At 29.2% G+C, this 16,535-nt stretch overlaps 1 protein-coding gene and 1 long non-coding RNA gene across 4 annotated transcripts in view; one reads left to right on the forward strand and one right to left on the reverse strand.

The window, feature by feature from the left end:
• Nucleotides 1-16,535, reverse strand: part of LOC100879643 (uncharacterized) — a 49,602-nt gene that overhangs the window by 32,606 nt on the left and 461 nt on the right. The window contains exon 1 of one of the 3 annotated variants that reach the window (XM_012290566.2): nt 11,710-12,085. The exons of the other annotated variants lie outside the window; for them this stretch is intronic. The gene's annotated coding sequence lies outside the window, so the exon portion shown is untranslated. Of the gene's footprint in view, nt 1-11,709; nt 12,086-16,535 lie in introns of those variants that run through there. 3 annotated transcript variants of the gene reach the window in all.
• LOC143264613 (uncharacterized) lies at nt 12,136-14,168 on the forward strand. The gene is made up of 2 exons (XR_013038414.1): nt 12,136-12,554; nt 12,664-14,168. It is a non-coding gene; the product is annotated as an uncharacterized LOC143264613 (long non-coding RNA).

The raw sequence follows: 16,535 nt of genomic DNA on the forward strand, positions 1-16,535 counted from the left end.
CTAAGCCGATGTTCGCCATAGCTCATTACAAACTCCAGAACAAGCGAAGCGTGCGTCACCCAAACAGTTACATATGTTACTTTCATTCAAATATTTACCTCAAACGCTGTTTAGAACAAAATCGTGTTTCGCAAAAGCTAGTTAGGACATTTAAAGACACCGTAATTAAGGGGCAGTGAAACCTAAACAGACAACGAAATTGAGGACAACGAAATACATCTGCAACAACTGAAAGGGCTCTGCGATGCAGACATTCAAATTTCAAATTGTCAAATTTCGAGATTCTCAAATACCCAAATTCTCAAATTACAAATTCCCATATTCTAAAATCTCCAAAACCCCAAATTTCCAAATTCTCAAACTGCAAATTCCCAAATTTTCAAATTACAAATTCTGAAATTTTGAGTTTCGCAAATCCCCAAATTTCCAAATTCCGAGATTCCCAAATCCCCAATCTCTCAAATTTCTAAAATCCCATTTTACAACTTTCTAAATTTCTAAATTTCCAAATTCCCAAATTCCTAAATTCCCAAATTAAAAAATTTCCAAACTTCCCATATCCAAACACCCAATCCCAAATTCTAAAATCAAGAATATTTGCTCTGCTTAAAAAATACAACATGCTCCACACATCTCAATTAATACAAACCCCGCCAACTACCTCCACGTCCGTAATTGGAACACGCAGTGATATCAGATTTAAGCTAAAAATACCGAGTAAAAAAGCACGGCATTTCATGCGTTAACGGAAGATTACTGTATCGAAAGGTCAGTTCTAACCTTCCGTAAGGTATTCGAGGTGGGTCGATTCGGTGCAACAGGCGGAAGGAAGTAATATCTAGCACATCACACAGTTTCTGTCGCACGACTTCCTTTCTTCCAGGACGATGTATAACCATGGCAGGTTGTGCACAGAGGGAATTCGGTCTCCACGGCGGTCGTGGAAAATCAATGCTGCCTTCTCGTTCGAGCGAGAAAGATGGAGAAGAAAAAAAAAAATAAATGCTGGTACACGTTCGATCGAAATAACGTTGCTTGACACTTGGACAGATTACCTGTCGCCGTACACGTTTATCGTTTTCGAATAAAGTGACGTGTTATTGATTCATACGTTACCACCGCTATCGAGTTCACAGTTTTATGTGCAATATCGACCCGCTCGGTGGTGAATTTGTACGGAGAATCACGTAAAATGCACGTATTAACACGTTGCACTTAGCGCGTGCGTCATATCTTAAGAATATACGCTGAGCGCGTGAGCCCTAGTACATGTTGGCATTAGGTTTTGAGGAAGAGTGCAAATTTTGCACTGTTTTTTTGTTGATGTAGTAGAAGTCTTGGGATGATTCGATTTGTATTTGTTCGTGGGTCTGTTTAGGGTTATAACGGGTGTAGTTATAGCAAAGCTATATGGACAAAATTGAAACACCTTATATATAGCTTGGAACAATATAACACATTTCATGTCATTTCGTATTTGTATTATAACTTTTTATCAGGTGTTTGAAACCCTTTATTGAAACATTCTTTTTCATTCACGAAAAAAATATGTTACCTAACCTAACCTAACCTAACCTCCCATATTCCACCATTCAATGTCTAAGACTGAAAGATTATACAGGTCCTTGTTTTTCCTTAATAATTAAAAAACGAAGCTTCAAACCCTAATTTTGCAAAGGGAAATCTTATTCAGAATTGCTACCCCCCATTTCAGGGACCTACACTAGTTGAGAAACACCCTATATAACTAGAATTGTTTGGGGTGAATCAAATTTCAATATTGCTTCATATGAGCCATTGATTTTTGAAAACTTTAAATTTCTGAAATTTGACAATTTATTAAATAGGAAATTTTTTAATTTGAATGTCCCGAATGTTGTAACTGCAAGTTTGAAATTTTCAAATTTTTTTATTTTAACAGTTTTTAATAACGCATTCAAGAGTCTACGTTCATACAAACATTTTTTTTCTTATTTTTATTTATTGTAAATTCTAGTAAAGTTATATGAACAAAACACCCTTTATGCAATATCGAACAAAGCAGTTCATTTTCGTATTTTTAATAACTTTTTAATAAAGTGTTTGAAACTCTGTCAATATAACATGCTTGTTTCATTTTTACGAATAGCATGTGTTAATAAACTTTATCGTTAAACCGGGACACATTTATATATTCGTGTAGTGTCTACATACGTCGTATTAAGAGTGAATAATCCTTGAATATTCGTGTACATATGTATACATGTATCCTCAACGAACGTTTTAATGAACAAGATTTCAGAACTAACACGTTTGTTATAGGATATCCTATTTTACTGCTTCATCTTGTTTCTAGAGAACATATTAATCAAATATAGCTACTGCAGACTTTCTTTGTTTCAGAAGAATGCAAAATACTTCATCCGATAGCCACTTCGAAATATTGGACAAGATATGAAAATCCTTGATGAATTCATTTCAGCAAATGGCTAAACTCTTGCTCGAGCAGGAACTTATAACTTGGCCGAAGAATGGGGTCAAATATTACAGGAGAACGGCGATTACATTAAAAGCAGAAGAGAAATCTGATTTCGTTAAAAGTACAGCACACTCTCATTATATTACCACGCAAGGGACTGAATGAGCAGGAAATTCTTGCAGTTCCAAATATACTGTGGTGAACAGGAAGCTTCTCTTGGAAACGTTAAATTGGTTGTACTTCTAAATCCAGAAATTCAAACATTTTTAAGTACATTGATTCGTTTCGTAAATTTGAAAATATATAAATTTATACATTTTTTTATAAATTTGTAAGATTTGATCATTTTTAAATTTTTAAATTTGAAGATTTTTATATACAAAAAATTTTGAATAAAAAAAGTTATAAATGAGATTTGGAGATATTAAAATTTGCAAACTAAAAAATTTCTGAAATTAAAAATGTGAAGGTTTGAAAATTTCTGAATTTAAAAATATGAAAATTTCTCGAATTCAAAATATGAAGGTTTGAAAATATCCTGAAATTAAAAATATGAAAATGTCTCGAATTCAAAATGTAAAAGTTTGAAAAATATTAGTTTGCAAATCTGGAAGCTAATTATTAGAAAATTTAAAAAATACAAATTTGCAAATTTGAAAGTTGATAAACGAAATTTGAGAAACGCAAAAATGATGCTTAATTTGGAATATTTAGGAAATATAAAAATTTTCAAGCTTAAAAGTTGATAAATTTCCAAATTTTAGTAATATTTAAATTAAATTAAAATGAAATTTAGAAATTTGCTAAATTGTTGAATTTTGTGAAAAAATAGTAAAAAATAAATTAAACGTTGTTTAATAACAATTACAAACAATAGCAAAACCCAATGAAAACGAAATTTCAATTTACCTTGATAATTTATAATTATCTAGATTACACGACATCGAGAAGTATAATAAATTCAAACTCCATAGTGTACTATCGTTAATTACACTGTAACGAGTTCTTCTGAAAGCTCTCACTTTGATAGGCAAGTATTTTCCTGCAATTTAACCCAAGCAACGTTATCATTACAGTAGTTGATATATCTCTCTACGATATACCGGGTGTTCCCGAAATGTTAATACAACTTTAAAGTAAACGAATTTACATGGAAAATAAGTCAAAAATATACTATAAAATTTCTTTTGTATGACTACATTTTTGACAAAATTAAATTTCATCATTTTTCAAGTATTTGTCAGAAAGTTTATTTGCAACGTATAAAACTAGAAAATCAACAACTTGTTTATTAACTATACAGTTAGCAAATATAAATCACTATATTACCGTTAAAATATGTTTATCATTATGACTTTTGTTACTGTCAGATGTTTTACTATTTACATTTCAATAAATTTAAAAATACGTAAAAATACAACGACATAGTTCATGGAATTTCTAATTGGACAGTATGTTCATTTCTTGCCTCTGAATAATATAAAAAAAAGCTCATGGGAGTGATTTTTGTATATTCCAACAGTTATTATGCACTGACAGACAAATTTTATTATGTTTTGTGGGGTAGACGATGTATATGTGTTATCAAATATTGATTAAAGTGCTGGCTAAACAAAGTAAAACGTTTATTATGCTCAAGTAGATTTGCCGCGCTTTCAAAATAAGCATCTTTCCAATTGAAATTCAACTCCGAAAGCAATTCCGCGCTCTTTCTTACAGGCCGTGACCGCGCATGCGTTTGAGACGCTGCGCGCTCGAGAATGCGCGAGAGACGCTGCGCACTCGAGAATGCGCGAGGGACGCTGCGCACTTGGCACTGCGCATGCAGCGATATTTAACTACTGAAAAAAGCCACATATTAAAGAACAGCTACATTTATTTATTTAAAAAATGGTTACATTTGTCATTTTATCGACCCTAAACAAATTACATTACAAACTTATTTTACAAATCACAAATAAGGTATTTTAAAACACTTAAAAATCAGTTATATCAAAAACACGTAAGATATATTTTTGCCTTACTTTGTCACCATAAATTCATCCCTTTTTCAATCGCACGATCACTCACGAAACACCCTATATTTTTGAAGATTCGAATCGAAACACGAATAGGTAGTTTGATATCGTTTACGAGAGATCTACATTTTGTAGAAAGCGATATTGATCACAGGGTCACACCACGAGAGGGTGAGTACAAGAGTAGCACCCACCCTTAAATTATTCACCTAATCCCAACCACCCTACGGAACATTACCTCGTTCGTCAAACTGTTGCCAACACCAGAGACTGGTTTTCACTTTACTTAGCCGGCGGAGTCATGTTTTTATCGCTCTTTTTATGAACTTTCTCGTTACTCATTGGCAATTTAGTATCATGGAGTGACAACCGAGTACGTACCTCATCAACGCTTATGAGATGCTTTAAACACACAGTGTGAAAGATATTCTCGACGAGTATTCTAATTTTCAAATTTATGAAATTATGATTTTTCAAGGTTATGAAATTGTGATTTTTCAAGGTTATAAAATTGTAATTTTTTTAATTTATGAAATTAAAAATTTTCAAAGTAAGTTCTTGAATTTATGAGAGTTTGAAAAAGGCAGTTGATATAATATTCCCTTTTTGTTTCAACAGAAACAGAATGTGTTAAAATGCGGGACACCCAGTATGTAAATAGTGGAAAAATATAAAATTTGCATAGCCGTTTCATCGCTTCTAATGTGTCGTGTACATCTCAAAGGGAATCATAATGAAATATGACGAGCCTGTTTTAGAAAAAAAGTGCGCAACGCGTGACTCCGTAACTTGTCGTTCCCTTTGTACGTTTTGACAAAACTAAATGCTGCCACTCTTTGAAAAGTAGCGACTAGACAGAGCAATTAGGTGAACGATAAATTTCTGTCCACGTTGCAAGCTTTATTGTTTCCCGCCGCGTGACAAATGATCCCAGAGTGTCTTCCACGATTCGTCGTTCGTATTCTGTGCACCGGACAACGAGTATCTCCACTTGATTCTCAAGAACGAACGTTGTGAGGACCATTTAAACGCGATCTAATCCAAAAATAATGAGACTGCTGTTTTTATGCATTCAAACCCTGTATCTATGAATAACGCGGTTCGAAAAGAGATGAGACAGAAATTTCTTAAGTCTGCTCTCCACCTAATATTTTTAACTAACACTAACTAATATTTTTTTTACTTTATTATTGAAAATAATAAGTTTTATGAAGTAAGATATTATTAACTAATATTTTTTAAAATTAACTAATATTTCATTTATGAAGATATTTATTGTATATATTTAATAAGGAGTATAAAGGTTTTTGTTGTCATTATTTCTTAAATAATTTTTATTGATTTTTTATTTCATTTTGTATTCGGTAATTGTTAATTTGATTTTACATTAGTCAACTTTTGGTTCATTTAATTTTGAAATAATTATTGTTAGTTAATTTGATATTTTTCATTAATTGTTTTCTAGTTAACTTAATTTTGAATAAATTAATTTATAGGTAATTTAATTTTGAATAAATTAATTTATAAGTAATTTAATTTTGAATTAACTAATTTTTAGATAAATTAATTTTTAACTAGTTAATTTAATTTTGAACTAATTGATTCTTAGTTAATTTGATTTTTAACTAATTAATTTTTAGTTAACTTAATTTTGAATAGTGTAGCCAAATAAAGTTTAGGTATAGCCAAGTAAAATTTTAAATTTAATTTAAACTTGGCAGAATTGCAAGGAACATCAAGATTAACAATTCTGTAAAAATGCAGCACGCAATTCCCCAAGATAAGGGAGGATTTTACGTATAAAGTTCCCGTAATTTGTATTTAATTGTCTGAGAAGAGTAGTAAATCAAGAATGTATTGTAGCTTGAAGGAAAGGTACCAGCTTTATTAAAGTAAGGGACGCGAGTTTAAAACTCGTAAACATTAATTAATTTTTCTCTTACTTTTTTAATCCGCTTTTACTAAAGCTAATAAAAAAATAACTACCACTTTAAAGTCTAACGGAGAAAACTTTTTGTTTGCTGAAATTTTGTATTAAATAAAAGGAAACTGGTAGGAACTATTTTTTCATATCACCACTTTTTCCCGTTTTTACATCTTTCATCATAATTTCAGGAAACTTACATTTTTGCATAGTCAAATTTGCATTTACTAAGTATTAATTTTATCATATTCTATCATCACTTATGTTAAAAAGAATGTATGTATTTATTTCTGATAAACTTCTAACGTTATGTATTCCATATTAGTTTCAATTATCATAATGTGACTGGGAATACGTATTTACTTCAGAGAACACAAAATGATATAAATAAACAAAAATAACCAGGTGGAATTGCGGAGAAATAACAAAATATAAGGACTATACATTTTGAACCACATAAATACAAAATTAAGTTCTGATAGCTAAGATCCACATTTCTTGTCGCGTGGTCGGAACGCGTCTCTCAAGAAGATTGTCACCGATAGTGGCGCCACCGTTAGTTTTCCTTACACATTAGAAATTCATCTTAACCTTCCTTTAGACGCGCCTCTACAGTCCCTGGCAATCGAATTACCACTATTTTCAGAATTTTACACGATTTCCGTAAAATTAAAAGACCTGTACAAATTGTAATTATATAATTTATTAGCCACCATGATACACTACTACTGTACATAATATTATTAACACACGTTAATATCTTGTATTTCCCCCTTTTGCTTTGGTCACAGCTTCCGGCATGCTCGGTATACATCATATGCTTTATATCTTCGTTATTTTCCCAAATATCTGTAATTCTTTTCAACTCAGATAATGTGGTTGGAGAGTTGTAAACTAGTCTTTTGAGTAGGCAGACATTTTCTATGGCATTCAAATTTCACCTCTAGCGCTATACTCGAGCCTAACGTAAACGCACGGCCCTTAATCGCTCATCACCCACACAATTTATTATCACAATAGTAACAAATTGCTGTGTATATAGTTATCGACGTATTTAGTAATTTTGCATGACTTAAGACAATTTTCCGTATGTGACATAATGTTATACCCAAGAAAGTGAAATTTTCGTGGTCCTAATTCGATGGCCAAGGACTGTAACTTCGTTAGTCGCGCTGGGACGACCAGTCCCATAGCAGCCTAACTTTTGTAATCTTTTCAATAACTCTTACTTAAAACGTTTTTAGTAAATTAGTTTACAAATGTAACTTAAATTTTGTCCCAAGAAATATATTTATGTAAATTGCACTTCTTTAGTCTTGTAAACAAGTGTTTTTCTTGTATGATTATGGATTTATTTTTTAAATTATAAATTTTGACTTGTGGATGACTTTACAGTTTACATAAAAGTATATTAGGAACAGAAAAACAAATAATAACCAACTTTAACCTGATTTGATTATAATTTGAAAAAAAATATGTGAGCACAATTTTTTCATACAAAACGGAGACAACTTGTGCTAGTTTGTGGAAGATTAGTTTGAGGCACCATAGCTTACAACACTATGACTATAATTACTCTTATTCAATCACGGAAATGAGAAACCATGAGACCACCAGTCTCATAAACAACTCAGAGTTAAATTCACTAGACTGACATTACAAAGTCATCAGAAGTTTACTGTACGAATCCTATTCTAACAATGAGTATCCTATTCTACCCTAATTAAAACTGATCTTATTACATCCCGTGCATAATATCCGTTGCACGAAATTGAAGTACTTTTTAACCGACTTCGGAAAAGGAGGAGGTTACTCAATTCGATCAGTATATTTTTTTTTTTTTTTTTTTTTTTTTTTTTTTTTTTTATTTTTATTTTCTATGTGTGCCCGCCTATTACGCCTAGCTGGATGCACCGATCGGAACGAAACCTTTTGCATCTGGTAGGTTCTGACTCCCCATTGGTACCATTATCAAAAAATTTTTCATTTTTCAATTGCAAAGTGTTGTTATTGCAAAAAAACCGGCAACTTTTGAAATAAACTTTTCTCGATTTTAGTGCGCTTTTAATATCTTATCACGGACATGATTCTGAACAATTTTGTTCATATAAAAATTTCGCGGAAAGCTTTAGTTTTCGAGATATTAGCGAAAAATTGTTGAAAAGTTTTGAAATCAACTTTGGACGATTTTAATGTCCTTTTAATATGTTATCAGGGGCACGATTCTGAACAACTTTTTCCTTATCCGCAATTAAGGGGAAGCTTTAGTTTTCGAGTTATTAGCGAAAAGCTATTGTTACTAAATATTGAATTCTACGTATGCCTCCGTGTCTCTGGTGGTGTATGAGTCAACATGCAGTCGCCGATATTCTACTGTTTCTACAAACACGTCTTGTCGGCCGATAAAAAGCGTGAAATAAAATAATTTTAAGAAAAAAAATACGCCGACTTCGAAATGCACTAAAAAGTATAAAATAATTTCTATTTCCTAATGAAGTAATTTGTATTTCATTCAATCATACAATTACGTAACAGATATGAATGAAACCTATTTACTCGTTAGGTAGTATATTAAATACATTTCAACCTTTTCGGAGGCGGCGCAAAATTAAACGTTTACTGAAGTATTTTTAATTATGCGCCACCTCCGAAAAGGTTGAAATGTATTTAATATACTACCTAACGAGTAAATAGGTTTCATTCATATCTGTTACGTAATTGTATGATTGAATGAAATACAAATTACTTCATTAGGAAATAGAAATTATTTTATACTTTTTAGTGCATTTCGAAGTCGGCGTATTTTTTTTCTTAAAATTATTTTATGAAACAAATACAATCACAGGAAATGAAATTATTATCGTCAACGGAAATTATGTTTCGTGAGAAACCCGTCAAGGGAAGAAAGGTAAGTAAACAAACAACCAAAGCGCCAGGTTTTAAATTTTGAACAAATTCGAGTGTATATATTTAAAATTCAAATTTCTATGTTGTTATGTAGCGAAATTTCAATACATGCTTCTCGTGATCACGTTTCTATAAAAATTTAAATAAACAGGTCGCCACAAAATTGATTACACAAATTGGAATGCAAATTACTCATTAGCATAAACAGATCGTCCGATAATAACCAACGTCAAAATTTTATAGAATATATTTACATTTTTCATGGAGATAAATTACATTTTGAAATCTTTATATAAATAATTTTGTGTGAAGAATATTTCTTCCGGGGTTGACAAATAACATGAATTTCATGGGGATATGTGATTTTGTTTTTAAAATTCGAGAATTTAGAAAATTTAGGAATTTGAGGATATGGCATGTGTACGAAATTTTTCAGGAATTTGGAAATTTGGAAAATTTGGAAATTTTAATGTTGAAGATTTTTAAATTTAGGGATTTAGAAATTTGAGGACTTAAAAGTTTGAGAGTATGGACATTTGAAAAATTCTTATTTCCGAGTTTGAGAATTAAAAATTTTGAAGACTTGAGAATTTAGTAATTTGAGAAATTGAAAATTTAAGAATTTGAAAATTTGAGGAAATGGAAATTTGAGAGTTTGGGAGTTTGAGAATTGAAGAATTTGAGAATTTAGAAATATGAGAGTTTGAAAGTTTGAGAATTGGGGAATTTGAGAAATTGAAAATTTAAGAATTTACAAGTTTGATAATTTTGAAATTTGAGAGTCTATAAATTTGAAAATTTGGGTATGTGAGAATTGAAAATTTAAGAATTTATAAATTTGAAAAGATGGAAATTTGAGAATATCAAAATTTAAAGATTTATAAATTTGAAAATTTATGAATTCAACCATTTAAAAATTTGAAAATTCTGAAATATAAAAATTTATATAATGCATAAAAAAACAGAAGTTTAATTTTTCAATTTTATGTAATGCAATTATTATATGAATTCTAAAATTTGATATAATGTAATCATTATATAAATAATAATTTGATAAAATAAGTTCCTTTTACGTTAAACTTGAAAAAATTCTGCTAATACTATCAATAATAATTAACATATTCCAACATTATATTTACACTGATTTCATTAATAAAAGTCACATTTTAAAGCATTTCAATGTTAGAATACATAACATGTAAATATTATATTCATAACAGTTAGTATTAATTAAACAATAATTCCAAAAATAATACAAGCTCAAACTGTAATAATTACGTATATTACTAACTGTAGTAATTAAATCTCTTTGTCCCCGATTTTGAAGGAACGCTGCAGTTTGCTTCGATAAACGTTACATCTGTTGCTGTAACGTTTTTGATTATTTTACCCAGGAAAATATCACAAGATATTTTGTAACATATGTTTTGACCGATATACGATTATGCACCACATACAGCTTGATTATCAAGCTATCACAACTATTAATAAACCATGCGGCGGATGACAAATTAATTCTCAAATTACTGCTATTGAGGTTATTAACAGGACCGGCCACAGGAAATATGGCGGGTGCAAAATATCTGGGCGGATTACACAATAGCCTCAAAAAAAGAACGATAAAAAATAAAATAGAATAAGGACGAAAGAAAATGAGACAAGAGAACTGCAGGATATTTCAAATACTAATTTGGTTTAGACAAATAAAACATTGTGAAGCGAAACAAATAAGACATATTCTAGGAAATTCAATAAACTTTTATATTTCAAATATCAAGTAATAATGTTTATTGAAAAATGTTTGAACTTTAGAGACAAAGTGAAAAATATTAAATGCAACCCTAACAGAGCTGTTACTTTTTTACAGGTTTTTCAAATTAAATACAAATTAAATTCAAAAGTTGATGAAATTAATTTTTTTTGCAAATTAAGTACTTTTATATGTATATTATATTTTTTTTAAAATATCAAGTAATGTTAATTACATAAAGATACAAAATTTTATTATAATTCACACAATTACATAATTATATATGGGGATGAAGTATGAAAACTGTGTAAAGATATATAAATAATTTAATAGTAATAATAATTTAAGGAGAACCGTTTATAAATGGTTAAAATACCCTAATTATTTAATATAACCTAGCTAACATAACCTAGTAAAGGTTATATGTATATATACATATAAATTGTATATTCATAGTTACATCATCATTTCATGTTTTTTTAAATATAATATATCCTTAGGTACTTAATTTGCGAAAGCGTGAATTTAATTCACGATTAATTAGCAAACGAAAGAATTTAATTTGTAAAACGTAGCCAGTTAAACATCAACTAGAACTTGTATAATTTTTTGTTCGAGCGAAACTTTTTAAACGAAAGAACAAATGATTTACTTTACGTATATTCTGTCTATTCATATACTTTTTTCACCGAATTGCCGGCTTTTTTATTCCATTTATGAAAAGAGTTATGCACACATTCACTTGCACACGAATTTTTTACATCTTCGTTGAATTTCTGTTTTAATTCCTCTGTCGGCAATACAAATCTATAATAATCACATGGCGATAAAACTGGACCGTAGGGAGGCTGATCAATCGTTGTTTTCATTTTTTCCGTGTTCGAACGACGGAACCCGCATAACCGTGATTTTTCAAAATTTCAATTTATTTCGAATAACGGAAACTGTACTTGCACTTATATTAACCTTTTGCCTACAAACTCGTCAATTTACAAAATAAATCAAGAAGTGTTTTCGATAACATGTGTTATTGCAACAGTGCGAAGTATGTAACAAATTACTATAAGTAGTAAATAAATTAAAATTATATTTAGACAACTGAAATTATAACAGACTATTATATTTTGTACGAATTATTTATAAAATCCAAGAGAAAAGCGATGTCACGGTCGACATAGAGTGCAAAGGGTAAACTTCCGAACTTTCATCGATTTTCATACGTCGATCACGCTGGAAGTTCTCGAACAATTTGTGTTTCGTGACGTCACACTTGTCGGATATCGCGGGTGCAACGCGTTCTCGACGTATTCGCGTCCACTAGAAAGCGATTTCCACCGATCAAACACTCAAGTCCTTGACAACGTCTCATCCTCAACTGTAAACGCGCTGTGCAAAATTTCATAGGTCCTGCGCGAGATTGTTTTATTGGGAACGGGACATAAAAATGTGCACGCGACATCTGGACGAGCGAGTAGGAAGTGAGAGACAAACGAAATTGTGCGTACTATCAAGACACGCGTGCGTTGTTAGCAACTGTAATTTTTACATTTAAATATGCGTTAATATTTAATACTATGTACGCGAAAAATGTGTTTATTTATTCCAGAATACCACCGTGCTTTCGACATAGAAACGCCTGGTTAAAAACTTAATAAGTAATATTTTAATAGTAAGATTGTGCGACGGAAGTGTTATTTCGATGAAAAGCAGTGAAGTGGAATATTTGTGAGACACCCTTATTCCAACTGCCACCAGAAAAAGGTCGTTGGTTCCTTTGAGATAAGGTTTACAGATATTCTGGTTTATATTTGTCCGAGTACAATAATCAAAGTTTTTGTCATTCGCATTATACAAGTTACAGATCCGCTCAAACATTAAAAGTAGTTTGCACATAAGAAGATTACGATCGTTAAAAATTATTATAATTGGACAAACTTTTATCTTTAATAACTTTTCATGAACAGGTAGAGAAGTTTGAAAGTTCGTCGGCCATAATTAATTTGAAGCGTAAACTTTGTTGAACCATAACTACACAACATTTTCACTAACGTTTAGACAAAATGGCTGTTATCAATTACAGCCACGAATTACAGCGAAATTGGTGTGCTGTTCCTTTACGAATTTCCAATCAGAACATTCCAAAGCGACGGCTAGTAATTACCAATACAATTCAATATATCGTTTAGCGAAATTACAGCTAATGAACGTACAGCATGGCCTTAGTTTGACAAATTTCGATCAAAAGATGCGAACATCCAAAGTGAACCGTATGAGCTGTTTGAATTGCAGGCAACTATTAGATTATTGCATATCAATTAACTGATTTGGAAATTTAACCCTTCTACAAGCAATCAGAATCATTTTGATATACATAAGTATGTATAGTGTGTCTGAAATTGAGGTTATAGTTTACAATTTGTATATTACAGGTTATTATTTTTAATAGGTTATAAATTTTTATTTCAATAGGTTACTTTTAATAAGTTATAATGTTATATATGGGGAGTTATTATTTTTTAATCAAAGACAAATAGCAATAATATAGTAGGGTTAATGTTTCAATCATAAATTAACAAAGAATTTTTATTCAATTATTTTTAGCACAATATTATCAAAATTTTGTTTAATTTATGAATGGTTAATACATTATATTATTTGTTATCTTATAAAAAGGATTTTATTTACAAATTTTATTATAAATGTTCAAAGTAGTATTTTTAATTAATTTTAACTAATTTTAATTTTGAATTAGTTTGACCTATTTTTAATTTTGAATGAGTTATAATTAATTTTAATAATATGCTTGTAAAAAAGGAAAATAGTTTGTTCATTATTCTATATATTTTTCAAATTTGAATGAGCTATGTTAAACGTTAAAACGTTTATGCGTAAAGTCGTGAAGATTGTCTTGCTAAATTAAATTTTATCCTGGATGCACTTGTTATCCATTAAGCGGATTACACGTACATTTTCGTTCGTAAATATCTGGATGCTATCCAGTTTTTACAAGTATTTCGCTATTCTTTCAGATGTACGAAATATTTTTATTAATACAGCGTGTATATTATGTAAATTACAATGTATATTGATAAATAAAATATTCAAAAGTAATGTTTTTAGAACTACATTTAATTTACTCCTTTATATTTTTTTTCTGTAAAAAAACATTTTAAATTATACAAAATATATTTAAAAATGTTAATAACAATCTTGAACGTTAAAGCTGTAGTAAATGTATACATATTTATAAATAATAAGGGACGAATCGATAATTTGATATTTTTAATAAACTTCTAATATATTTATTAACAAAAGGGATCTTGTTTTATATTTTTAAATATAGGTATAAAGAAGACTTCAATTTATACAAATATTTATTAGAAGCTTATAGAAAATATTGTCTACTTTATTATGTTTAAATTTATTTTTAAATAAAATTTAGTTCCTTAAGAAATTTATGAAAAATCTTAAATCTATTATTTAGTCATTTATTTACAAATATAATTATCTTTTAGTCGTTAAAAAATTGTTCAGATGTTTATTAAAGATGAGAATTATGAATATTATTTATTTATACTTGAATTATTTACAAATGAAAATTATTTCATGATTAAGACTTTATTAAAAATATTAAATATTTTCTCTATCCTCTTATTAAGAAATGTAATTAAAAATAATATTTTTACAACCTTATTAAAGTTATTAAATTCATCATTTTCCAAGTACTGTATAAAAATACAGTAAAATTATTACATTCTTTTTTCTTAAGAAAATTTGCTAGAAATTTTCTTCATTTTCCTTACTTATCATTTATAAATAAGAATTTACTAAAAATACAAAATTTAATTTACTGTCTTAAACAATATTTGTCAGTAGTTTATTGAAAATTAAATTTGTAATTTATCTTCTTATTATTAAAAAAAAATAGTCACAGATGAGTGTTATAATCATAGTTCCTAATGGTTATAGTAAAATAATTTATTCTGTTATGTCCTACTTGCCAACTATCCGGATACTTAAAAGCGATAATGTACGTCAGCGAGACTTCCGCTACAACATTAATTAAAAATTAGTATCAAAATCAACTTCATAGAGTTTAAACGACAAAAGATTCTTATCACCTGTTACGTGTTTAATTACCCTACATTTCATACCCGTGATTAGATGAAATAACATTTGTTATCATACAACCAGCTATTTCAACAATACCGAGCGTGTACCCATTATATACATCATTAGAGTCGTACAGAAAAATTCCATTTGACTTTCGATTAAATTTATTTTATTCTCTTTGTGCTAGAAGTACACTGCAAATTGTGGAATAATAAAATGCGGATATATCTGCATAGTAATGTAGTGGAAAATTAAAACAGGGAAAAAGAAAATAATTGAATAATAAAATAGGAAAACGGTAAGGGAGGAGAACAGTAAAATAATAAAATAGTAAAGTAAAAAAATAGTGTAATTATAGTATACTAGAATAGTATAATAGTTTTATAATAATGAAGGTTAATAGTAACATAATAAAACAGTAAAGTAAATACAATAAAATAATGAAACAGAAAAAAAGTAAAACAGTAGAATATTAGTATACTAAAATAGTAAAATAATAGTTCATTAGAACAATAAAATAGTAAAGTGTTAAAAGTGATAAAATAGTATAATAGCAGATTAACAAAATGGTATACTAGTAAAACTGTAAAATCGTGAATTCATAAAATGGTAAGAATGGTAAGATAATAATATAAATTATTAAAGCAAAAAAAATGATAAAATAGAAAAATATTAAATGAGTGCAGTAGTAAAATGGTAAAACATCAAAATGACAAAAATGGTTAAGTGGTATAATAGTGAAATAGTAAAATCACAACATAATAGAATAATAAAATAGCAAAAGGTTAAAATAATAAAACAGTCAAATAGTAAAATAATACAATAGTCCACTAAAATGGTAAAATAGTTAAATCACGTATTGATCAAACAGTAAAAATATAAAAATAATAAAACATACATAGTAGAATAATAAAATGATAAAACGAAATAAAACGATAACTCCTATAAGAATAACCGTTATCCATAGAAAAAATGTACGCAGATACTATTCACCTAAATAACCAAAATACAAAGTCAAAATATCGATATATAATTTTACATTAATAATATACTTGCACAGCTATATTATTCAATTACATTAATTTTCAAAGTGACATATTTAATATTTCACGCGTAATCGTATCGAACGAATTTTAATTAACAGTCCTATATACATAACCTAATTAAATCTCTTCCCACTCCAGCAAAAATCCTCGCGAACAATTCAAATATAAATCAAGGTTACAAAAGAATTCAACTTCAAAACGCATTCGAATGTCACGCAACTCTACAAAAATGAAATAAAAAGAATCTAATAATCGGATTACTGCAACATGCAGATAACAAAACAGACATTTCTCTCGTCGGATAATCACAATTGAAATT

The sequence above is a fragment of the Megachile rotundata genome, chromosome 6 (assembly GCF_050947335.1).
Source record: "Megachile rotundata isolate GNS110a chromosome 6, iyMegRotu1, whole genome shotgun sequence".
Taxonomy (NCBI): domain Eukaryota; kingdom Metazoa; phylum Arthropoda; class Insecta; order Hymenoptera; family Megachilidae; genus Megachile; species Megachile rotundata.